Consider the following 27,612-nt stretch of genomic DNA (forward strand, 5'->3'; position numbering starts at 1 on the left):
TTTTTTCAGACATCAAAAGCGAACCACACTGCATGCGTACACACATCGCATTGCAAGCATATCCAAAAAATAAGTGAAACCGCCACATGTGACAACAAACATTTCTTTTTCTCAAAAAATACACTGATGACCAATGGGGTGGACTGCACCCATACACACACCGCATTGCAAACATACCCAAAAGGGACTGCACGCGCATGGTGCTCATGGGTTGTTGTCTCGTCAGCGAGTGGGGTTTTAATTTCCTTCTTTTTTCCACCGAAGAGGTGAACTGATCCTTGCAACAGAAAAACAGAAGTGAACACTTGCAGGCCATATGCTCATATACACTACAGCAAGATGGGCTTCTACAGGTTTAGTGGACAAGTACGGGGGATGGGGGGCTGCATGCCGGTGTCCTCTCGACTGCTCGCTCCGGAGCCAAAGAACTGCATGAAGAGGCATTTTGCACTGTATCAACATCAACCATAATCCCCCGTCTATCAATTATGCCCTGCCCTATAAAGCCAAATCGCACTGCTATCAGTTGAGAACCCACAAATTGCATCGCTGGAGTGCACACCCACGAGCTGAACCGCGGGAGATGCACGCCAAGAACTGTAGTGGTAAACCTGAGCTAATCCTCCATGCTAAACATCAACAACAACCAAAAAATATTTCAGAGAATATGGAAAGAAGAAGAATAGGGAGTAGCAGTGCTATAAATCAAAAGAACTAAATCCATCCGCCCACCTTCATCGCCCTGGAATGCCAAGTAACAGGGTGCGGAGGTAGAAAGTCCTTGTCGCCGGCTTTTGGGGAGCTTCGGCTTGGGAGCAACCGCCCAAGAGCCGCGGACTGCACACGCGTGTGCTCCGCACTACACAGATGCGGTCGTGAGCCGCATGGACAAAGGCTTGCGACGAGGCATGGAGATGGCGAATCCGCATGGGAAGGTCGATCCCGGTGGACGTCGGCGAGAGTGAAAGCACGGTGGAGAGAGCCACGGATCTGGGCCATGGTGGTTGGAGGCGGCCATCTCCGTCGGCGTCGGCAGGATCTGGTGCTAATTTGGCCACCAGATGTGGAGGAAGGCATGGGGCTAGGAGGAAGGTGGTGGAGGGATGTGGGGAGAGGTGTCTCGTGTGGAGGACGCGAGGCCGGATCCAGGCTGCCGCGGTTTCGGTGGTTGGCCGCTGGAGGTAGCTAGCTAGGCGACGGACCATGGCTCTGTGGGGCCGTGGTGCGTGGGATTAGAAGGAAGAGCAGGGGAGGTTGGTGGTGCGCGGGGTGGGGTGGGAGAGGGGCGGGGTTCTGGTGGTGGTGGGGTGGGGCGCCGCGGTGGCCGCCGGCTGTGGGAGTGGTGGTGGGCTGCCGGGCTTGGGGTAGGTGGTGGCGGTGCGGGGCACCGATGCGGAAGGGGAGGGAGGTTGTGGCCCTCGGGCTCGAGGGGAGTGGTGGGTAATGGGGCAGGCCGATGGTCGTCGGAGTACACAGGTGTTATCAGAATAAGACTCAGTGTTAGCAGAATAAGACTCTTAAGGGGTGTTATCATAATAGACCCACCCTATATATATATAGTGTTACTATTCATCATCCAGGGTGTATAATAAGTTATTCTTCACCCGAGGTAATCTTACGATCATTTCATAATTAAATTACGTTTAGAATTCAAATAGTTATATTCCTATTGATTCACTACGTAAAATTTAACATAAGAAAATAAAAATATAGGTCATAAGACAAGAAAATTTGTAGTTTATGTGTATTTTAGACTATGTTTTTACGTTTGTAATTTTACATAACATAAAATATTTTTTACGGCGATTATATATTTTCTTACGGTCTCTTTTTACGTTAGAAATAAGACAAAACTTATGGAATGTAAAATTACGGTGCATTGATGGTAAAATAGAGGGGGGTGAAGAATAACTATTCCTCAACCAGGGTGACGAATAGCGCGACCCTATATATATATATATATATGTTCATTATTGACACCTTGCAACCGTACACTTTGGTACGGCCAATACACCAGGGGCTTAACTACCCCACAATATGGTGTGAGAAGTCCGAACACTTTCACAAGTGCGGCACCCGAACTTATAGCATTATATGCATCAGCTCCGAATCATGTCTTGGGTCAATAGTTGGGTTTGCCCGGCTCCCATGTTTTGGTACCTTACGTTCCGCTATATCGGCAAAGGTAGCACTGGGAGAACTACTGCGATTGTGCCCCGGTTCTGCTGGGCTAACACCTCAGTAGAGAAAGCTAAAACTGACTGTCATGATAAGGCGAGAGACTGGTCGCTGTTTGAGAGGTTTTCGAGTCTTTAAGACTTATGCCGCTTAGAGCGAGGAGTCGGCCCTGTCCGGCTTAAGGCATGTATCGCGCCCCAGATTCGGCCTTCCGGATACCAGGGGCTTCGCCGAAATTTAAAATTATAGAATTCTATGGCTAAGTGAGAGTGATAAAGCATTATTAGTCCGATTGCCTTGTTCGTCGTGCTGAGCGCCTCCCTCGAAGGACCCAAAAATGGGAACAAGAGTGCTCAGGTTTATCCCGAACACCCCAGCACTCGTGGCATGGGGGCAGAAGCCGACGACTAGCCATCTCTCAGATTTGATAAACAGCCGAACAGAAGGTAATATTTTAAATTCAAACAAGCGTTGCATGGCGCATATGAACAAGTTTTCATAACTACAGAATTACATGAGCGAATTCACTCGAATATTATATCTTTCGTACACTCGTCCGCTACGAGACGAGCACCCTTCAGGACACCCTCATAGCACATCTCGGGGTGGCGATGCTCCTTGCCCTCCAGCAGCCCTTCCTTGATCAGCTTCACGACGTCTAGCTTGGCCCATTGCACCTTCACACGGGTGAAAGCCCAGCGTGTACCTTCGATGCAGATGGACCGCTTGACGACTTCCAGCCGTGGGCAGGCATCCACAAGCCGCCTCACCAAGCCGAAATAGCTGTTCGAAAGGGCGTCGCCAGGCCACAGCCGGACTATAAAGCCCTTCATGGCCTATTCGGCCGCTTTGTGCAGCTCGACCAGTTGCTTCAGCTGGTCGCTAAGAGGCATCGGGTGTTCGGTCCCAGTATACTGAGACCAGAACAGCTTCTCCGTTGAGCTTCCCTCCTCGGCCTGGTAAAACTGTGCGGCATCCGACACACTACGGGGCAAATCTGCGAACGCTCCTGGAGAGCTCCGGATTCGGGTAAGTAACATGTAATTTACTTTCACATGCTTGCTTTGCATATAGAGTGCCTTACTCGCCGCTATCTTCTTCATCGCATCAATCTCTTGGAGGGCCTTTTGGGCTTCGGCCTTGGCACTCTTTGCGCTTTCGAGGGCCGCGGCAAGCTCGGACTCTCGCGTCTTCGAGTCACGCTCCAACGCCTCATGCCTCGACACGAGAGCTTGGAGCTCTTGCTGCACCTCGCCCACCCGTGCCTCCTGCCTTTCCCGCTCGGTGCGCTCCTTGGCCGCTCTGTCTTCGGCCTCGGATAGCGCTTGCTTCAGGGTCGCCACCTCGGTCGTGGCCCCTGGAAAATTTACGATGATCCTGTCATTTTGCAACCGCGTCTTCTTTTATATATACATATCTATAGACAGGGTATTACTTACCCTTGTTCTCCTCGAGCTGCCTCTTGGCAAGGCCGAGCTCTTTCTTGGACCCCTCGAGGTCCTGCTTCAATGCGGCAACCTCCGCAGTCTGTGCGGCAGAGGCCAGCAGCGAAGCCTGCATACACATATAGACATACTTATGTTAGACTCCTGCGATATTGTTTGATCCTCTGTTCGGCTTTTCTTTTTGAACACCGAACAGAGCATCAGGGGATACTGTCTATGCGGTAATATTTTTCTTATATTTCAAAAACTTACCTCAAAGCCTGTTAGAAGGCTGGCACAGGCTTCAGTCAATCTGCTCTTGGCGGACTGAACCTTCTGGACCACTGCACTCATAATAGTGTGGTGCTCCTTGTCGATGGAAGCTCTACGAAGCGCTCCCAGTAGATTGTCCGGTGCCTCTGGATGGACAGAGGTCACCGGCATAGGCGTCTTGCCCCTCTTGGAAGGAGGCCGCTTGCCCGAGTCCGGAACCGCTGGAGGTTCTGGTGCGGTGTTCGGCTGAGGGCCAAACTCGGAGCCCTCGGGGGCCTTGTTCCCTCTGCTCCCGGAGTCCGGAAGGTCGCCTTGAGGCACCTCCGGGACTGTCTCCCTCGACCCGGTGCCTCTTGAGACAACACCTCGGCGTTGTCCGAAGGGCAAGGGGAGGTGGCGGTCGGAAGTGGATCGCTATCCATATCCGACGAGTCCAAGGAACCGTCCGACGAGGATACGTCGATACGGGCTCGGGATGGTCTGCGTAATCACGATTCGGCATTAGCAGAAGCAGTGCGACAAAGGAATGCTATGAGTTACTCTGGTATCCGAATACTTACGACTTCGCTAGGGGCTTGGCCCTAGGGAGCCACTCGTCTTCGCCTTCGGCGGCAGTGGTAGAACTGTCCGGAGGGAGAGTCCTTCCCTTCTTGGACCCTTCGGCCCCCCCAGTTGGGGCAGCCTTCCTTTTCTTGTCTCCCCTGACTAGGGGGGAGCGTCTTCATCTTCCTCCTCGTCTTCGTGGGAGGAGTGCGCCGAGGAGTCCTCGGACGATGAGTCCGATATCACCTGGCGCCGGGAACTCTTTCGGGTTCCCTTGGCCTTCTTGGTCTTCTCTGGCACCTTGTAAGGAGCCCGAATCAGCATCTTCGTCAGGGGAGCGTCTGCTGGGCCTTCGGGCAAAGGAGTCGGACAGTCGATCTGTCCGGCCATCTCCTGCCAGTCCTGCCAAAGGTACGGGAGCTTAGATCCCGCATAGAGTCAAACTATGAAAAACAAGTATCCTATAAGAGGTAAAATAGCTTACCGCGCTGGCTTGGCGCTTCGCGCAGAATCCGCGATCCTTGGTAGTGGGAGGGGGAACCTCAGCGCCCTTGAATAGCATCTTCCAGGCATCCTCGTGTGTTGTGTCAAAGAGCCTGTTCAGAGTTTGGTGCTGGGCCGGGTCGAACTCCCACAAGTTGAAAGCCCTTTGTTGACACGGGAGGATCCGGCGGATGAGCATGACCTGGACTACGCTGACGAGTTTGAGCTTGTTGCTCACCATGTTTTGGATACATGTTTGGAGTCTGGTCAGCTCTCCCAAACTACCCCAGGACAGGCCCTTCTCTTGCCAGGAGGTGAGCCGCGTGGGGATGCCAGATCGGAACTCGGGGGCCGCTGCCCATGTAGGGTCACGCGGCTTGGTGATGTAGAACCATCCCGATTGCCACCCCTTTATGGTCTTCACGAAGGAACCCTCGAGCCATGTGACGTTGGGCATCTTGCCCACCATGGCGACTCCGCACTCCGCCTGGCGGCCGCTCACTACCTTCGGCTTGACATTGAAGGTCTTCATCCATAAGCCGAAGTGGGGCTTGATGCGGAGGAAGGCCTCGCACATGACGATAAACGCCGAGATGTTGAGGATGAAGTTCGGGGCCAGATCGTGGAAATCCAGGCCGTAGTAGAACATGAGCCCCCAGACGAATGGGTGGAGAGGGAATCCCAGTCCGCAGAGGAAATGGGTAAGGAACACTACCCTCTCATGGGGCCTGGGGGTGGGGATGAGCTGCCCCTCATCTGGGAGCCGGTGCGCGATGTCGTCGGGCAGGTATCCGGCTCTCCTCAGCTTCTTGATGTGTCCCTCCATGATGGAGGAGACCATCCACCTGCCTCCCGCTCCGGACATGGTTGGAGAAGGTTGAGGTGGGAAATGCGGACTTGGGCGCTGGAGCTCGAGTGTGCGAGAGTGGATGAGCAAGGAGGAAGAAGGCGTGGGTAGAAAAAGGTTAAACCTTGTCCCTTTATAAGGGCGACCGAAACTATGCGCCCCCACTAGCCTGGTAAAACTCGCTTATCCCCCAAGCGCCGTAATCGATGGCGTGGTTGGGTTACCCACGCCCGTATTGATGAGAATCCCATAATAAGGGGGACATGATCTCTGCTTTGACAAGACGTGTCAAAAAACTGCCTCGCGTTATGTGCGGGGCTAGTTAAAGGAAACGGTTCGAATAATCACCGGGCCATGGCATAATGTCGTATTGCCAAAACAAGTCAGCAAATTAGATTTGTGGAAATATTGTTCTCTCTACGGTGGTATGTGGAACTTATTTTGCAGGGTCGGACACTATCCTTGTATTCAAATTCTTCCGTGATGTATTCGGAGGAGGAACCGCCTTGCAATGCCGAAGACAACACTGCACGCCGGACTCATCGTCATTGAAGCCTGGTTCAGGGGCTACTGAGGGAGTCCTGGACTAGGGGGTCTCCAGACAGCCGGACTATATCCTTTGGCCGGACTGTTGGACTATGAAGATACAAGATTAAAGACTTCGTCCCGTGTCCGAATGGGACTCTACTTGGCGTGGAAGGCAAGCTAGGCAGTACGGATATGGATATCTCCTCCTTTGTAACCGACCTTGTGTAACCCTAACCATATCCGGTGTCTATATAAAGCGGAGGGTTTTAGTCTGTAGGACAACATACAATCATACCATAGGCTAGCTTCTAGGGTTTAGCCTCTTTGATCTCATGCTAGATCAACTCTTGTAATACTCATATCATCAAGAATAAATCAAGAAGGACGTAGGGTTTTACCTCCATCAAGAGGGCCCGAACCTGGGTAAAACATTGTGTCCCCTGCCTCCTGTTACCATCCGCCTTAGACACACAGTTCAGGACCCCCTACCCGAGATCCGCCGGTTTTGACACCGACAGAGCCCCTTCCCTAAGAGACCGTCAGGCGTGAGCTAGACATGGAGGAGGCGGCGGAGACCGACGAGCACCAGCCCTAGTAGTACTCTTTGTTTTGTTTAATTAAGAGTGTCGGTCTTTAATTTGTTGGAGTAATGTTTAGGCCAGCTAGCTATATTTAATTGCTGAACTTGATCGATTAAGAAGTGTGGGTGTGTTGTGTACCCAAATTATGCAATGACGTGGATGACCACTGTAACTAGGGAAATTGGAACCAAAATTTTTTATGTTCAAACTCATCACACAAGGGTTAAGTTATCTGAATCGTTTGTGATGTTCACATAGCATACACAGTTCTGAATAAGGGACCATGTCTGATGACACTTTGCGCGCCATTTTTTTGCTGAACTAATTCAAAATTTTTGGCTTCCGCGGAAATATCTACCTCCCCGCCCCCCCTACCAAAAGCCACATTTCCCCTGTTTCTGCCTTCCTTTCCAAGTTGAAACCTTCACTCCTTTCTTGTAGCGCCGCCTCCTCGCTGACGACCCTCCTTCACACTGCTCAGCCTCGTCTATCCAGGCAGGTAATCCACACCCGACCCCCATCCTCCTCCTCCTTCCACATCCTACATGCCCCGACCGCCGGTGTGACACCTTCCACCCAAATCACCGACCCCTCCACCAAATAAGCACCGCCCTAAGCCATGGTGCATGCAGTATAGCCAGGAGCTCAAGGAGCATTTGGCAGTGAAGAAGCAAATTGCGGCCGCACACGCGGATGAGGTCGCGATGGCTTCCATTCGTGCCGACCCCCAGATCTTGGAGGAGCACCTTGCCATTTGCGAGCTACGCCGGTTAAGCATGTTCGGTTTACCCGTTGCGTGTGCTGCTCCTACCTTTCCTTAACAAATTCTAGTGAATTGTGCTATCTAATTTTACCATGCAATCTGTTGCTCTAGTGTATATGTTCTATATGTAGTGCAGTGTGGTGCTCACTTATTAATTGTTTGGTTAATTAGTTGTCATCTTCAGTTAACTGTTTGATTCAATTCTGCAAATGTGATGTTCAATTCTTCAGGCTGCAATTTTGTATTGTCTTCCATGTGAGAAATAACTCGAATTTATCTTTACAAAATACATGAGAAACGAATACAATTGCTATATTTTCAAGTTATCAAGCATGCTTGGTTTGGTTATACATTGTGCAATGTGGTGCTCAGTTAAAATTTGGTTCATTTGTGTTGTGTGAAGGAAATATTCCCTAGAGGCAATAATAAAGTTGTTATTTATATTGCCTTATATCATGATAAATGTTTATTATTTATGCTAGAATTGTCTTAACCGGAAACTTAGTACATGTGTGAATACATAGACAAACAGAGTATCCCTGGTATACCTCTACTTGACTAGCTCGTTAATCAAACACCATTAGAGAATGATGTGATGGACAAGACCCATCCATTAGCTTAGCATAATGATCGTTCAGTTTGATTGCTACTGCTTTCTTCATGACTTATACATGTTCCTCTAACTATGAGATTATGAAACTCCCGAATACCGGAGGAACACCTTGTGTGCTATCAAACGTCACAACGTAACTGGGTGGTTATAAAGATGCTCTACAGGTGTCTCTGATGGTGTTTGTCGAGTTGGCATAGATCGACATTAGGATTTGTCACTCCGTCTATTGGAGAGGTATCTCTGGGCCCTCTCGGTAATGTACATCACTATGAGCCTTGAAAACAATGTGACTAATGAGCTAGTTGCGGGATGATGCATTACGGAACGAGTAAAGAGACTTGCTGGTAACGAGATTGAACTAGGTATGATGATACCGACGATCGAATCTCGGGCAAGTAACATACTGATGACAAAGGGAACAATGTATGTTGTTATGCGGTTTGACCGATAAAGATCTTTGTAGAATATGTAGGAACCAATATGAGAATCCAGGTTCCGCTATTGGTTATTGACCGGAGATGAGTCTCTGTCATGTCTACATAGTTCTTGAACCCGTAGGGTCTGCACGCTTAACGTTCTGTGATGATTTGTATTATGAGTTATGTGATTTGATGACCGAAGTTTGTTCGGAGTCCCGGATGAGATCGGGGACATGACGAGGAGTCTCGAAATGGTCGAGACATAAAGATCGATATATTGGAAGGCTATATTCGGACATAGGAAAGGTTCCGAGTGATTCGGCTATTTTTTGGAGTACCGGAGAGTTACGGGAATTCGTATTGGGCCTTAATGGGCCATATGGGAAAGGAGAGAAAGGCCTCAAAAGTGGTCGCGCCCCTTCCCCATGGACTGGTCCGAATTGGACTAGGGAAAGGGGGCACCCCCTTCCCTCCTTCTCCTTCTCCCTTCCCTTTTTGCTATTCCATGTGGGAGGTGGAATCCTACTAGGACTAGGCAGTCCTAGTAGGTAGGACTAGGGAGTCCTAGTAGGACTCCACACTTTGGGCGACTCCTATGAGGGCCGGCCTCCTCCTCCCTCCATCCTTTATATACGTGGACACGGGGCACCCCATAGACACACAAGTTGATCATTGATCCCTTAGCCGTGTGTGGTGCCCTCCTCCACCATAATCCACCTCGGTCATATCATTGTAGTGCTTAGGTGAAGTCCTGCGGCAGTAGCATCATCATCACCGTCATCACCATCGTGCTGACGAAGCTTTCCCTCGACACTCAGCTAGATAGAGAGTTCATGGGACGTCACCAAGCAGAACATGTGCAGATCGCGGAGGTGTCGTACTTTCGGTACTAGGATCGGTTGATTGTGAAGACGTACAACTACATCAACCGCGTTGTCATAATGCTTCCGCTTACGGTCTACGAGGGTACATGGACAACACTCTTCCCTTCTCGTTGCTATGCATCACCATGATCTTCCGTGTGCGTAGGAAATTGAAATTACTATGTTCCCCAACAGTGGCATCCAAGCCAGGTCTACGCGTAGATGTTATATGCACGAGTAGAACACAAAGGAGTTGTGGGCGTGGGTATATACATATTTCTTGCCGTCACTAGTTGATTCTTGATTCAGCGGTATTGTTGGATGAAGCAGCTTAGACCGACATTACGCATACGCTTATGCGAGACTGGTTCTACGGACGTGCTTCACACACAGGTGGCTGGTGGGTGTCAGTTTCTCCAACTTTAGTTGAATCGGATTCAATGAACATGGTTCTTTCTGAAGATCAAAAAGCAATCACTATACCGCATTGTGGTTTTTGATGTGTAGGTAAGAATGGTTCTTGCAAAGCCCGTAGCAGCCACGTAAAACTTGCAACAACAAAGTAGAGGGCGTCTAACTTGTTTTTGCAGGGCATGTTGTGACGTGATATGGTCAAGACATGATGAGATATAATTTGTTGTATGAGATGATCATGTTTTCACTACAAAAAAATACACTTCCATGATGATACATGTTTGTCACAGTAGGTCGCTTTTTTGTCATGCATGTACATCCATGACAAATTTATGACAGAATCAAGATAGTCATACCTGTGCTGTCGTAGAAGTGTTCCATGACATTACCAAAATTATCATCACGGAAGTCCACTTCCATGACAATAAATCGCGCGTCACAGAAGTTCTTTCGTCAAGGGTGACCGACACGTGGCATCCACCATAAAGGAACGCCGTTAAGCTATCGGGTCGGGTTTTGGATCCGATAACCCGTTAACAGCCCCAACCAATGGGGATTTTCCACGTGTAAAATCATCATTGGCTAAAGGAAACACGTGTCGGCTCATCGTTGGGACAGATGTCATCCACTCACTGGACAGAAGGCGCCTATGATACGTTGACACGTGGCACGAACCAACAGTGGCCCATTCCTGTGAAAAGGCCGGCCCATTTGACTTGGTCAAAAGCTGGCGGGTCGGCCCATGGAAAGCCTGTTAACGGCCTGTTTGCATATAGCCCATTTACAGCCCGCTAACCCAAGGCCCTTTACGCCCTATCCGAATTAGGCCCAGTAGCGTCATCTGGGACATCCAATATGATTCCAGCCCGTTTTCACTTCTGGCCCATGTATAGCCCATGACGTCTTTCGGCCCATATGAGGCCCTTTGTAACTCTTGGCCCATTAGCGGCCCGTGCTGAAACTGGCCCGTAATGAACAGTGTATTACTTTACACCCATTAACGGCCCGTGGTGAAACTGGCCCGTAATGAACAGTGTATCACTTTATACCCATTAACAGCCCATTAGTTCGTTGGGCCGTTTCCAGCCCAAGTTAACTTTCGGCCTTCTGAGGGCCCATTTATTCTTGGGCTCATTTGCAGCATTCGGTTACTTACGGCCCGTTACTGTCATTTTATGTTTGTGGGCCAAATTCAGCCCGTCGTTACAGTCGGCCCGTTTGTGGACCGTTAGTCTGTTGGGCCATTTTCATAGCATCACCAAATACGGCCTATTAACGGCCCGTTATGGTTAGCCCATAAAACGTATGATTTCCATTAAAGGCCTGTCTACGGCCCATTAAAGGCCAGTACAAGACCCATAAATGAGCCTGCGGCCCATGGATCCTACGAGACATACAAGGCCCATGGATCCTACGAGACGTAGAAGGCCCATGGATCCAACGGCCCGTGAAGGGCCATGGTCAGGCGAATTGGCCCCTGTTTGAATGACATAGCATATTCAACGAATTATCCTACTCAATACTATCACCTCTAAAAAGCCTACACTATTACAACAAAGAGATCAAGGCATAGAAAGGTAGAATAATCCTACACTATACAATAAAGAAATTACAGCCGATTATACCAACTGGGCATTATGGTTTGGCACAAGTGATAATAAAGCATACACAAACAGCAAATTACATACACTGGGCAAATACAGCTCATACATTATGGACGCACATCAACTTAACTCCATTTGAACTATAATCTCTTTAGAAAATAGGATTTGGCGGATTCAGATAGCACAAATTTCAGTCTGGAAAATCTCCAATTCCTTCATGGTTACCTCATTGTCTTGTTTCATTTTTTTGACTCCTGCATCTAATACCTACATGTCCAGTCTCAACTTTTTGATTATACGTTGACAATCATGTACACGTTGTCTTGCCACCTCTAGTTGATGCTCGAGAACATCAGCACATTTCAATTCCAATCCATAATCATTCGGTAACGGCCATGCCGCACTGCTCGCAGATCTTTGTGTTGATGTCACTTCATCCTGAAATGTTTCTGTAAGTACACATGACTAGGGAAAAAATATAGTTACAACAGTGAAGCGAACAAGACACTATTTTGTACTACATGGCAAAACAGGACTAACAATAATGTTACACGTCACTTTCAAAAAAATGTTACACGTCATGAAGCATAAGCAGGTGATATTTTAAAAATTATAAAAAAGATAGTCTGTGCAGCCTGCATACAGAAATCCCTCTTAGCTCACCAGAGGAGCATGATGTTGGGGCCCAATCGAAAACACAGACAAGTTACAAATTTAGACAGCACGTTGCGTATAAGTAAGCAAGCAGTTGGCCATTCTGTGCCTCAATTAAATTCTTAGGGAGCATAATGAACAGTAGAGGGTTTCATACAAACATACTATAGTAGGCAAAACTATGCAATCATTAGCGTAGTATAAACTAGATTGTGAGCCTCATGCAATAATAGTTGGTTAATAGACTTTAAAGCTTCAGGCACACTTCGGCAGAGTAATTAAATGGTAAGGCCTTTAATTATGTCAACTAATAGTGATACAAGTACCGAACATCAGGCATAATTATTTGGGCATCTCATTAACTGAGGACAAATAAAGCAATTGAAAAGAGAAAATTAACTATGCCTGAAACAAACAAGGAATTAAACTGTTGAGTTGCATACAGTGACTTACCTTCGCAGGTTGAAGAGGCTCAGCGTAGCTCCTACTTCTCTTGCAAGGCTCCTTCCTAACATCTTGTACTTGGAAATCCTCAATCTTATCTTCATTGCACCCCCTCTGCAAGGTGACACAAACTAGTTACTCGTCTCCTTGGAAGATAAATATGCATACTTTCCAGTCTGTGAACACAAAAGGATGAGATTATAACAAAACAACACCACATAATTATGTCAACTAGGTACTCGTATCCTTGGAAGATAAATATGCATACTTTCCTAACGTACTTGCCTACTGTAGTGTACAGCCAAATCTTTATGTCACCTATGAGTTAGACAAGGCCCCACTACAGCAGCCCTTAGTGTTTAAATCGTTAACAAGCTCTGTTAGAGTGTTAGGTCAAGAACAGCAAGTAATCAAAGCAAACAGTCCTAGTATGGCTGGTTGATGCAAACAAGCAATTGAACAGATGTGTGAGCAAATCTTACATATCAAGAAAAGAAGCAAAGAAGGAGGCTTAAAGACCATCACTTGACTGACCAGATTAAAGGGGCATTTAAACATCATGTCCAACGTATGAACTAACATAAACATTGCATATTCCAGATTCTACAATGGAATGCACACGTATTAGGTTATGCCATGTATGATGATGCCTAAATGTACAGATAGCAGGCAGGAGTGATTCATCATTGCACGCACAATTGAATTGCAGGTTAAGGGCCAGTTCGATTCCGTCTTTTCAGGGCATATTGTCAAAATAAGCCATAAAAGATGTAAAGAAGTCATTTTTGAGTTATGGGCTTGGGATTAACTAATTTTGCTTTGGAGGGGGGTGTTTCGGGTAGAACCTCACTAAAAATTGAAGGGAAGGGGAATAGTGAAATGACTCTATTGTCTGCCTATATTACACTCAAAATGCAACTGCTGATGCCCGTGTCACACCTGACCCTCAAGTAAAAACTCACACGCAAGCATTCATTGCCCTGCCTGCTTGCATCTCCTCTCCCCTTTCCCTCTACCTCGATCCCCTACCTGCAGCACTAGGGTTCCTCCAGCGAGTCGTCGCCACTGGTGCACTACATCTTGTACTTTTTCATTGTGTAACCCTATCTGCAAGTTGACATGGCTAATTTCAGACATCTCTACATGATACTACATTGCATATCCCTTGCGCATATTTAAACCACCAATTAACGATTGTGTGCGTATCATAAACTAGCCATGACTCTGTATGTTGGACTAGCAGGCACTCTAAGGGAGCCTAATGTAGTGCACTGGAATTCCTACATGCCACCTACGATTTTGTGTAATGTACTGCCCCTGTTCCTAAATATATGTCTTTGTAGAGATTCCAATATGGACCACATACAGATGTATATAAATGCATTTTCGAGTGTAGATTCACTCATTTTGCTCCGTATGTAGCCTATAGTGGAATCTCTAGAAAGACTTATATTTAGGAACGGAGGTACGAGGTAGTATCATGTATGACATCTACATATCTAATTTAGCAGCCAGTAGTAGAAATCATTGTCTGCACAAAGGGATTACTGGTCGAAAATCCTAGCAAAGCACACTGGCAGGCATAGAACAATACAAGAGAGAGAGAGAGACGCGCTTACAAGATCATAGCAATGCCTCAGTCCAGGATCTTGGTTGGCCAAGCTGTTAGATCCAGAAGAAACATCGTCCTTGTAGTTTTTGCCAGCTGCATAACAGGTAACAGCGGCCGGTTAGTATATTTGAAGTACATCGGGCAGGTGATGCTGGACGGGTTTAAAGGTGACAAGTACCTAGGACGTGGCGGGTGCTTTGCATCTCTCCAGACGGTGGGAATCAGGTTAGAAACATCGAGGGTGATGACGCTGCGCTGGCTATCGGGGTCCGGTAAGGAGATCTAGAACCGTCGAGTAGGGTGTTTGTGGAGCGGCTCCGGTAGGGGGGACTACGGTGTGGGCGAAGCGGATCTATGGCCGTGGACGAGGGCGTAGGTGAAGCTGCGACGGTGGTTGGGTTAAGGATGGTGTCGACGATGCGGATCTATGGTCGTGGACGGGGCGTCAGAAGCTGCTCCGGTGGTTGGGTTAAGGATGGTGTCGACGATGCGGATCTACGGCCGTGGATGGGGCGTCAGAAGCTGCTCCGGTAGGTTGGATGAGGGTGCGAGGAAGCGGATCTGAGGCCGTGGACTTGTGAGTTGGCAAAGCGGCCCCGGTAGGGTTGAGAATGGTATAGGCGAAGCTACTCCGGTAGGGTTGAGGAAGGTGTCGGCGAAGCGGCTCCGGTAGGGTTGAGGAAGGTGTCGGCGAAGAGGATCAGAGGCCGTCGACGGGGGCGTCGGTGGGGCGGCTCCGGGGGGTGTGGACGAAGCGTCTCCGGTGGGGAGTACGAATGAGCCGCTGCAGATGCACGACGGTTGACGGGAGTACCGGTGAAGCAGATCCAGCGCCGTGGACAAGGCCGGCACTGAATGAGCTGTGGTACAGTGGTGGATGAGCAGTCTACTTGTTTCTAGGGGAGGTGGGAGAGGTAGATGCGGCCGCAGAAGCAGATCCAGCGAGGTGGACGCCGCTGGCAGTGAATGGGCTATGGTACGCCGGTGGATGAGCAGTCTAGGGTTTCGAGAGGGGAGGGGAGAAAGGGCGAGGAAGTACGGACGGCGTGATGTAAGATGCTCTGGTGCTATGGAGTTAGTCATTTTTGCGGGAGGGGGAGAGGAAATGGGGGTGCCGTGTAGTGGGGGAACCGGAAGTTACCAAAGCAGCCCCGACCTATCATGTAGATGAGGGCGGTATTGTAACTGTTGGTCTCCGTGCACCAAGGACAAAAGGGGGGTTTCACATGCTAAAGACTAAGGTGGCGGAAATTTTAGAAGGAGGCGGGAGATTTTGCCGCCCGCGGGATCGTCCGTATCCAGTTTCAACTAATTTTGGACCGTGCTAGCGGGAAGGTCATGCTAGACTGTGTACATGGGGCACGCGTCAGCAGTTAATAACTGGTGTGAAGTCCACCCCAGAAAAAAGACAATAACTCGGGATGATGCGCCGATAACTTGGACGTTCACACGGGCGCGGCCAATCGTACGGGTGTAGTGGCGCGTTCACAAAAAAAGAGATCAAACGCTCGGCCTATGTATTTCTCGTGTAAATAGAAAATTTAGTGCCATTGGTTATTTACTTTAAACATAATGCATTGACGTGTTAGTGTAGAGGCGCACAAAAAGAAATGGATATTGTAGTCAGCTACTTAAAAGTGTTACCTCATATGATTGCATAGCCTCCATTTCATAAATTGCGTACCCATTGAATTCATATATGAATATTACATATATTACTTCAAAATAGAAACTTAAATCATCCAAGACTAATGAATTTGAATGCAAGAGTAACAATGGTGCATGTTCATGATAGCTACATTGATTGTTTGAAGAAACATCACTGTAACTTTGGCATGCACAACTAAAAAGGCTTATTTAAATAGAAAAAAATGTGATATGTGAGTGTCAATCTTTATAGCGTTGAATCGATATTGTACCTTTGGCCACGATACGAAGTAGATATTGACTTATGTTCAAGCGATGCACGTCCACGATCGCTCGATAGTGATACGTGAATGAATTGTGCAATCTCTCTCACACGCATACATATCTCATTTTCCTGTGGGAATCGGAATCACACACGCGCACTTCGTGTATTTCTCTCCCTCCGTCAGGGTTAAATTTGTCTTTCTATCCCATCCTACAAGTCTCTCACACAGAAACACACACGCTCTCTATGTCTAACACGCCCACCCCTTTAATTCAGCCCACCCACAGCCACTAATGTCTCTCACACATATGCTAGCTACCTATCCCTTAATATAGCTAGATATGTGTCACACAAACTCCTTCTCCCTACTAGCAAGATGCCCATGCGTTGCATGGAACATCAAGATGCATTTGTATGAGAAGTTTATCTTGTGGGAGAAAAGGATGAACGAGGGAATGCCTTATTTGCAAATGCGGAGAGGGGTGTGGGTATCTTTTTGCAAAATTGCCATAGTTTCCTTCCTGTCCGCCGGATATAAATTGGATGGCCTATATTGCAGGATGGCAGGAACACCATCATCACCAACTCTGTTTTTTATAAGAGTAGAGATATGTGAGTGTCACTGCCCCCCACCACACACACCCACACTTCCCAACACCGAAGGAGTAGGGTGACACCTCGATCTTGATACTAATCTATCGACTGGCTTCTCTCTCAAACATACACACAAACACTACCCGGCACAGAAGGATTAGGGTGGCACATCGATCTTGATAATAATCTATCTACTCCTCTTTCAAACACACACACACGCGCTAGTTGTGCCTCTGTGCCTACCGCACACACTCTCGATACGTCTTTCTCTACGCCCCCCAACAATGACAACGGAAGGGTGACAACTCGATCTGATCATAATCTGTCAATTGGTTTCTCTCTCAAACATTGTGTCTCGGTGCCTCGCTCGGTAGCCCCCTCGATATGTAGACTTCTCGCGCGCGCACAGCTGTAGTGACGATGAAGCTGAACCCAGTGTGCCTTGTTTTTACCGTCCTCATGTGATAGTTTTCACCATGTTTTCTGTTAATTAACAAGGCAACCTTTTCTTTGTTACTACTTGTGAATCTGAAATCATTCGGGGCAGACATAAAATATATCACTTTAACCCAATTATCGCAGCAACTATTTTAAAAGAAATAAGCTAACTGCCCGTGCATTGCACGGAACATCAAGATGCATTTGTATGAGTAGTTTATCTTGTGAGAGAAAAGGTTGAACTAGGGAAAGCCTTATTTGCAAACATGGAGAGACATGTGGGTATATTTTTGCAAAATTGCCATAGTTTCTTTCCTATCCGTTAGATATAAATCCGACGGCCTATATTGCAGGATGGCACGCACACCATCATCACCAACTCTGTTTTCTACTCCCTCCGTCCGAAAATACTTGTCATCAAAATGGATAAAAAGAGATGTATCTAAAACTAAAATACGTCTAGATACATTTCCTTTTATCCATTTTGATGACAAGTATTTCCGGACGGAGGGAGTATTTGTCTTTTTAGAGATTTCAACAAGTGACTATGACCGGACCTTACCAACATACTCAAAAAAGGAGTCCATAATTTTGATGTTACCCTCTTTTCTTGGCAGTGCAGTGCCATCTGGATACCTCATAAATAAATAAAGTACTACATGATACTAATATATGATACATGGCGTAGGAGTACTAAGTATTATTAATATAGTTTTGCTAGAACTCATCTAGATGAGATATAATTTGGTCTCATTCATCTTTTATAGCCATTGGATGTGATGCTATATAAGATGCATGTGTGCTGACATGGGTTGTATTTGTTCTTGTGCAACAAACTGACCACTGCATGTCATGTTTGATAGTCTCAAGTCATTAAAAGCATACAAGCCCCACATCTCTTCTTGGTTGATTGCTCTATTTATGTCAAAAAATAAGAAACAACGTGAGAGTTAATGCACCACGCCTATGTGTTTACTATTTGGTTTTCGTAAGATGACTTAATACTCACTTAGACGAAGGGAGTATTCGATTTGACAGTGAGCGGTGCAGTTCCCAATATGGCTTTAATGCAGACGAGGGAGGGAGTAGCGGTTCCCGATATGTTGAACGGCCAATGCATCCTCCTTCAATTAATGCATGAGGGAAGTAATGGGAGGAGGTCCGGGAAAAGAGGCTGCACGATGTGAATGCAGCGCAGTTTTCCCTCATATAAAGGCGCCCCTCCATTCCAATGCATCTACCACATCGTACGCACCTAAGCATTTGCCTAAGCACCTACACTAAGCGCAAAAAACCTCACTCCAGACCCATGGCGGCGATGCTCGTGAGCGGCCAGCGGCTGCGCCAGATGGTCCACGACGCCGGCCTACGGCATGGCGCCGAGGATCGTCTCCAGATGGTGTTGGAGACCGGCTGGTGGATGGCCACCTTCGACACCAACTACGACTCTCAGTTGGACCAGATGATCGTTGCCACCAGCAACAAGTTCACCGTCCTCAAGAAGCTCGCGGACGACATCGCCGTACTCCTCCAGCCCGTGCGCCCGGGCTCCTCATTGCCTGCCACCCTAATCGGCCTCCATGGCCGGAACCTCTTTCAAGCACTGGTGGCCCTGTGACTCCCCGCCGATGCCACAAAGAATGTCCACCTGGAGGTCGCGCTCGCCGCGAGGCGCCTCGCCCTGCAAGAATTCGTCAACCTACACATCCACATGTACAAGGAAATCGTGTACATAGGTATCTACAAGGCCAGTGAGGATGCTGCGACATTGGCCTTCCTCAACCGGCTGGAAGCCTTGGATGCCTTTGCTGAGAAGCACCTCGACCTTGCCACAAAAGCCACCGCTCCTTAGCCGCCGGTCGGTGGCCCGACGCACTAAGTTGAGGAGGAGGAGGTCGTACGTTCGTGGATCCATCTTTCTTCTAGCCTTCTGTAACCACCACTGCGATCGCATCATCGTGGCCTTAATTCTTATTGTGCTGTTGCATTCCCGTTCCAGTCAATACCGACATGTGCGATCCCTTTGCTTAATTATATGCATCACTGTAACTAGTACTCCATCCGTCAATTTATAAGTTGTGCTTACCTTTTCCATCAACTTCATGCAACGCGCGGGCATCTTGCTAGAAACACTAGAATATGTCTATATAATCCGTATGTGATAGTCCATTTAAAATCTCAAAAAAGACAAATATTTAGGTACGGAGGGAGTAATATATTAGGAGTATATCAAAACAATAGTGATTTCTTTCAAGTTTGTGAACAAATACTACTATCTACTACTTTGGATCCATCGCAACGCACGGGCACATTGCTGGTAAAAGGAAAAGGCATGCCGCGTTCGCGTCGCACCCCCACACGCCCGGGAATCGGGAGTACAACACGGCCCATCCGGCATGACACATAGCTTAGGGAAGGCATGTTGCCTAGCATTTTCACTTTCATGTGGGACCACCGTTGAGCAAACCGACACCCCGCCTGCCACCGGGTTGGTAAACAGAAACGAGGGGAAGATCTAGTTGTAGCACGAAAGCCAAGAAATTTGGTGTTAGACGGGGCTCGTTGATAGAGTAGGAGCATTCCGTACTAGTACTAGTCCTACTAGTACCAAGTTTGTACTCCTAATACTATATTACTAGTACTACCACTATACAACTAGTAGGTACATGCACGGCACAACATCGTAGGAACAAAAATGGGAAGATCTTGTTTTAGGTGATTTATCTTTTTTTCAATCAACGTAGTATGAATAATATAATGTGGGGGCACCCATGAAGCTTATGTGGCTTGGTTGCATGGCTACGGAAGGTTAGAGAAAAATAAATAGATAATGTGTTTAGAGTGCATTCCACTAAATAGATATATATACTTTGGATCCATTGCAACGGACCGGCACATCTATATCTATACCCCCTATATAGTGTGTGAAAAACTTTGAAAGTTGGTCGTTGGATGAAGCCAATCTGACAGTACAAAGATGGAAAATCTGAGCACTAATAGCCGTTGGATATCATCCACCAGATTCTGCCACATGTATAATTTAGAAGACTCCATGGTTGAACTTAATTCATGACTAAGGGCCTCTTTGATTCATAGGATTGCAGAAACACAGGAATAGGAAAAAAGTAGGATTGGAATGCCATGTTCATTGGATCCCTATAGGATTTGATTTTGTTTGATTATGTCACATGAAAAACAAAGGATTTCTTTCAAGAGGTTGGAGTGCATGTTAGAATTCCTGTGAAACGTAGTACAAATGAATCCTTAGGAAAATATTCTACATGATTCAATCCTACAAATCAAACGACCAACGTAGGAAAAATTCCTAAGGATTCTAATCCTTCAAAGATCCTATGAAAATCCTTTGAATCAAACAGACCCTAACTTTGCCACAACTAAGCTTAGGCAAAGTTATTAGTTCTTCAAAACGAGAGAAACAAGTTGGCAAGCCTAAGGGAATCTTGCCACATTTTTGTGTGTATGTCATGTGGGGCCTTAGTGTGGCTTGCCTAAGGTGTGGCTTGAATCAAACACTCGCCTAAGTTAATCAAACTTGCCTAACCTTACATTGCACCAGATTTTGCCACATGTTAGAATCCAGAAAGCTCCACATGTAGAAGCATAATGCACAAACCACCAGAATCTCATGCGTGCAATGCACGTGTACCTTACTAGTACTAGTTGGTAGTAGTAAGAAACAAATTCCAGTTTTGGCACGAGCTCATACTGCGGGAGCACCACAAGGCCTGCCGCAGGAATTACATTTCCCTCTCGGGGCCCACGGGACCGAACTTCAGTGGCTTAGTGGTAGAAACAAGAAACGTGATGGTCGCCGTGGTTCAACTTCCATGGACAAGATGTCATGTCTGCTGACACATGTATATCAAAACTAGAGTGTTTATATTACAAGCACGTGAACAAGTATTATTCTACTACTTTGGATCCATTGCAACGCACGGGCCAGCACATTGGTAGTAGTAGTGTCCATCTCTATCTCTAGAGGCCTTCCCTCGTTCATCCTTTTCTCTCACAAGATAAACTACTCATACAAATGCATCTTGATGTTCTGTGGAACGCACGAGGATGTTTCCTTGGGGGTCTCTCCGGCGCGGCGTGGCCGTAGTTGCAAGTTGACGCCCCTTGAGATGCCGACGTTGAGGGGCACTCGGATTTCCTCCGATGAGCAGGTAAGATGAGATTGATCACATAGTAAATGCATTCTAAAGACTACTTCTGTGTCCATTTCCTAATTCCCCCCTGCCCACTGTTTCACAGGTTAGGCTCGGTGCGAGTGGAGATTGGCTTGCATATGTACGGGAGGGTACCAACATCAATTTGCACAACATTTACAACGGTGAAACCGTTCCCGTAGAACCTTTGTCCAACATTGGGATCAGCCATGCAACGGGCCACCGCATGAATTGGTACGATGGAACCACGGTGAGATTGGATAAGATAACACGAACCTTGCACATGGCAGTCAAAGGCGGACCATGCTATCTGCGGCCGATTTGTTGCCGTACGAGTAGGAAGACGTTGTGCTCCTTTCTAACCGCATCTTCGCGGTGACAAACCAGGGGACTTATTTTGTATGGGACACATCCTACGATATACTCCCTCTCTCCCAGTTTATTTGTTTTGAATCTTTTCGTTTTATAAGTTTCAAATTCAAATTTAGAGCTCCCCATCACATGTTGAGATTACAATGTCCATTAAATCATTGCGTGCATGTATAGTAAAGAAAAAAATCTCGAGTTTGGCACGAGTTCATGCTGCAGGAGCACCATAAGCCCTGGCGCAGGAGTTACATTTCCCTCTCAGGGCCGTCGGGACTGAGGGGCAGTGGGGCCAAGAGGGGTGAGCCGCAGGTCGGGGGACGTGTGGTTTCATGGGTTCGAGTGGCGTCGTGGGAATCGCGGGTGGCTGTGGTAGAAACTTGATGCTCGCCGCATTTTAGGTGGCCCACATGTCATGCACACAAAGGCAGAGGGGCGGTGCAGCCGAGAGGGGTGAGGCGCATGTCGGGGGGCGTGGTGCCGTGGGTTGGAGAGGCGTCGTGGGAACCGCGAGATGAAACGTGATGGTCGCCGTAGTTGAACTTCCATGGACAAGTTGTCATGTCTACGGACACATGCACTGCATACCGATCACTGGAAGGAGTAGCAGAGAAAGCTATATATGCGGATAAATAGTTCCTTATAGTCAAGTGGACCCACGCTACTACTCTGTTCCAAAGACATGCACACCATCGAAATAGTCCATCTATATCAATATACACCGAGAGGGAATAATTTTTTTACAAGAGAGGAAATAGTTCATCCATCCATAATGCCCTTCTGCTGGTGCAGCCTTTTCTTCTTCTTCTTCTTCTTCTTCTTCTTCTTCCTCTTCTTCTTCTTCTTCTCATTCTCTGTGGGAGACGGCTTCACAACAAGCTCTTTTGACCTTGCAGCTATCTCGAAACTCACACGGGCATCGAGGGCAGCATATTTTATCCGCTCGTACGTCAAGGGATAATTCTCCCATCCAGACGACCTTAATGCCACCGTCTCGTCACCCTTCTGAAGATTTGTACCGAGCACAAAATTTGCTATGTCAAATAGGGATGGTGTCTGTTTATCACAAACTTCAAATTAAGGTTGTATGGCTCCAGCTTCTGTTTGTCCCCTTCGATGGCTGCCCCACAGAAGTATACGTCCTCCTGAGACAAGAAATCATGAAGCTCACCTGGTATGGAGGGCGAGTGTATGATGTGGTACACCAAAACTTCATCTTCGAGGCACAGCTGAAGGATGGCGGCGCGCTGGATCTTCCTAGGGGCACGCTCCGTGTACTCTGTGCCGAGACCGATGACCCTCATCTCTACCTTTTCGAGGGAGTTGGATACATTGTTGATCAACTGCCGGACAACCCTTGGGTGGATGGTGACGGTGGAAACTATGCGCATCAGGCCTTCGACGAGGACATGTTGGACGCTAAAAACCTGCATCTCGATCTCTACCGCCATTTGGAACCACTGGAACGAAGGGCTATGGTTTGGAGAATTAGGATGGCTAGTCTAACTGAAGTAGTAGATGATTATTTAAAGAGGTTAAAACAATGTGAACGCAGTGGGGTTTGGATGCAAATGAAGACGAAGGGGAGGTGAAGAAGCCGAGGAGAATCGGTTCCCGATGGAGAAGTAAATGGGAGAAGTGGCGTGCAGGCAGTTGATTAGACGGCTACGTAGACTAAACGAAAAGGCTATGCGAGTAGAATGATGAGTCGTATATGTTCGTGTATGTGCCCATCCTTCCTAATAGGTGGGACCCATGCAAACAGATAAAAAATGTGTCGTGGTTTTTTTTGAGCGCGTGAGTGGGAGACACAACATTCTCTAGTTAAGGAATACTCCCTCCGTTTAGGTGAGTATAAGTAACCTTATGAAAATCAGGTTTTCCCAAAACCTTTAGGCGTGGAGCATTAACTTCCTGCTCGATCCCCTCCCAGCCTCGTTAGCCAGCGTTCTCTTCCTCTGCTGCCACGTTCTACCTTTCCATTTTTCCTCTTCTCAAGTGTGGAACGATCTGCATGCCGTCCTTGATGCACCAGAACGACCACTGCATGCATCGCGACAGAGCGTTGATTGGGCATGCACGATAATTTGGTTCTGCTCGCAATATGGATGATACCTGAACGATGAAGTGAACAGGCATGCTAGCACGGGAGACCTATTTACGCTATACAATACTGGAGTGCTCATGTACCTACTACTACTACTACTACTGTGGTACACTTGATGGTCAAAATACTATTCATCCGGTCCTCACAGTGAAGTGACAACACCCTGCGCCTGACACTAGTCCAGGCAGCGTGTTCGGGTTACCAAAGTCATCCTCACCCTGTGCACAGTGCAGTCTGTCACCGCCGCTGTACAGCACAGTGGCGCCTCGCCTCGTCTCCCTCTCCGCTCCCATAGCACCACTCCATCTCCATCTCCTTCTCCGTCTCCATCTCACTGTGCCCCCGTGTACCGTCGACTCACTCGCCTCCCCCAGTACCACTATTCCCTCGCTAGCCGCTCCAGCACCGACATCCTTCTCCCCCGTAAATCAAGCCCCCTTCCAAACTCCACCATGGTCGAACGCGAACCGCGCAACATCCATATGAGCTACGATTGGAACAATCTCCCCAGTGACATCCTCGACCTCTGTTGTTCGTGTATGGATATGTTGAGCGCCCTGCGGCTGGCTGCATGCTTGAGGGACATGCACACGGCCATCGTCGAAGCGAGGCCTAAGCTTTTCAAGACACCCTGCTTGTTGCTATTCGGTCTTGCGAGATTGGCTCACCATGATACGGAGGCGTGCATGATGCCCCTCGACTTCAATCCGATCTCCATTAGCCGAAACTTCTTTGCAGGTATGTAGTGGGTCGCCATACATCATTTCCCTCGACATCGATCCGATCACCATCGCCCGAAACTTCTTGGCAGGTATGTACTGGGTCGGCATGAACTCCCACTGGATGGCTGCCTTCAGAGAAGATGGTAAAAAGTTGGTGCTCGTGAACTTCCAGACCTCCCATGAGATTATCCTTCCTCCATTGGATTATATAGAGTATTACCATCGCGGTCCAAGTCATCTAGATTACTTTGTCAGTTGGACGGACCTTGTTTTGCAGAAGATTGTAATCTGCCAAGTGCCCACACGACATGCGAATTATGCAGACTTCAAGCTAATTGCCTTGTTCGACCGCGGACTCGCCAATCTTTACGCCGGTGCCTTCTTTAGCTGGAGACAACTCGGCTCGCAGTGGATCATCGTCAAAGCTGATACACACTTCTGTGCTGCTATTGAACACAATGGCATCATCTACGTGATCGACAAAGCAGATGGCACCATGTATTGCTGGGACGGCGCGTGTAAGTTGTTTCCTCTCATGGTAATGATGATGCCATGACACTGTTTGAACTTTTTGTGATGATTGGCATATCTCTGTTTGAGCAGAATTTGAGTAGAACTATGGCAATGTATTAGAGACGCCGTAAATCAGCTATATTTGGAATGAGTTAATTCATGCGATTGTGACCATGTCATTACAGCCAATTTGTACCCTGAATAATCAAACGGCTAGGAATATATGGATATTATCCTTATTTTACAGTAATCTATATACTACTACTAAATATGAGTGTGTATCAATGGCCATGTTAGTTTCCTCATTTTCATGATGTAGAAACATGCACCACACTGGTGGTTTCATCTAACCATACATTAGGGAAGTAAATGTGCATCTATATTTGGAAGTAGTGAAATCTTGCAATGCTTACCATGTGTACATACCTATATTCGCCCTTCAGCAATCAATGGCTAGAATAATATCCTCACAAAAATTTTGCCCACAGAACACGAGTATATAACAATGCATGGTCTGTTAGTTACCTTGAAGAATTTGTTTGTGAGGACAGAACATGATTACATAACATGCATGACATGGTAGTTTCCTGTGAAGAATCGATTGCGAGATAACATGAGTATAACCATGCATGGCACTTCTATATTTTCGAACCTAGTATACATTCCCCTGTATTTTCCTCCCAGTTTCAACAGGGACATATCAATGTTGTTTCTTGGATTATCCTACTCATACTCTGAACAATGTTGATCTTACATTAACAATGCCTGTCCTTTTTGATATGATGCAGTGTCCCTACAATTACTGCCCTTTGTAATCACACCACCTTTGCCAAAAATAGGGAAGCACAACTGGTTCCTCGCTCGATCAGACGACGGCAAAAGACTGATGATCATTCGGACACATGAGCCGGAAAAGTTATATTGCAAAAACCCCACTTTATACAAGCACCATGTAATACGTGAGTATCCGGACAGTGGCTGTTACATCTATGAGCAGGATACCAGCTTGTTGGGGCCTTTAGGATTTTTTAGTTGGAGGCGGGTAAACAGCCTTGGTTCACACTCTCTGTTTCTTGGACCAAATTATCCGATTAACCAGGAGATCACCGTTGGCAAGGACCTTGATGGCAAAGAGGATCTGTTTGCTATGGAAAACTGTGTCTACACGGTGAGCCCTAGGAGTTCGGGAGCAAACTCCCCTGATTGTCAATGATACAGCCTGCAGCCAATAGAAGGTGAGAATGACAAAGGCATCCAGATTAACTTTGATCCTTGGATGTCTCAATTACGACAGGCAGTGATGTGGTTCGAGCCTTCAGGTTGATAGGTAATTGGGTTGTTGCATCGAAAGGGTGGAGTACTGGTGTCTCCAGATCACTGGTCGCTGAAGCGAGGCTGTAAATTATGATGGTGTTGGATCATCTCTTCGAATGACTTTGTTGTATTTGCTGCTGGTTCTGGATGGGTAGTTCTTTATTTTGTTATGCATATTCCTTGTCATTTGGTCATCCTCGTCTATGTCACTCTTACTATGTAATAGTTGCTTCTGTTTAGAATGTCATTCTCGTCTGGATCATGAGTGTCTGAGCGCTGCAGATGGGTGTGTTTTGGTGGTGTAGCAAGACTTCTTATGAACTATCATGTCTTGTTGTTTATGTCAGTAGTAGTCACTAGTCAGTGTTTGAAAGTTGTATATATCGTTGTTTTGAACTGTTTATTGTCTCGAACTACTGGTGGGCTAAATGAGGGCATCACCATTCTCCAGTGTTCAGAGTATATCTCCTTTTTTCAAGTTATATAATTTGAGCTCGGTGTCTTTTTGATGATGTACACTTGTTTGGGCCAGTGAGGTGTCGTTGAATATGGGCCGAGTAGTAACGCAATGCCAAACAGTTCAATTATGACTCTCAGGCCGGGCTCTCAAAGATCCTGAAAAAAAGGTCGGCTCTCCAAAAAAGAATGAATAAGGACTCTTAGGCCAACATGTGGGCGCCACCGGTGTTTTCGTGCGCTTGCATGCCGAGAGCATATTGGCGCGTGCTCGAAATTCATGCTACCTTTTCATCCGCAGTCTCCCGCCCCTCCCCCACCTCTGGAATCTCGATTCCTACTCAAGTTCCTCCAAATCCCCCTCCTGTACTCCCTGTACTCAAGCGCACTATCATGTCGCCGGTTAATGCGGATCTCCGAGCCGGAGATCCTGAGGTCCGTCCTGCCTTCGGTCGCTGCATGCTGTCGCTCAATAGTGGTATGGCGGCGCTTGACGACTAGTTTGCCGGCAAAGTGTTGATGGTAACCATCAACGGCGACCGGCCTCCGGTCTCGCCGGATGACCTTGTCAAAGCTCTTGGCATTGCACACGGCATCCAAATAAGTGACTTGCTCGTCGAAGTCTGTCCGCCATCGGCTGATTTCTTCATCAGGTTCCGGACAACTTTCGACTGCAGTCGTGTGTTCGAATCTTCCCGGCGTTTGTTCTGCGATGGCGCGCTGGTGAGCTTTGATCGGTGGCACCCAGGATGGGGCT

This window comes from Triticum urartu, chromosome 6A (assembly GCF_056163025.1).
Source record: "Triticum urartu cultivar PI428250 chromosome 6A, HENAU_Tu73, whole genome shotgun sequence".
Taxonomy (NCBI): domain Eukaryota; kingdom Viridiplantae; phylum Streptophyta; class Magnoliopsida; order Poales; family Poaceae; genus Triticum; species Triticum urartu.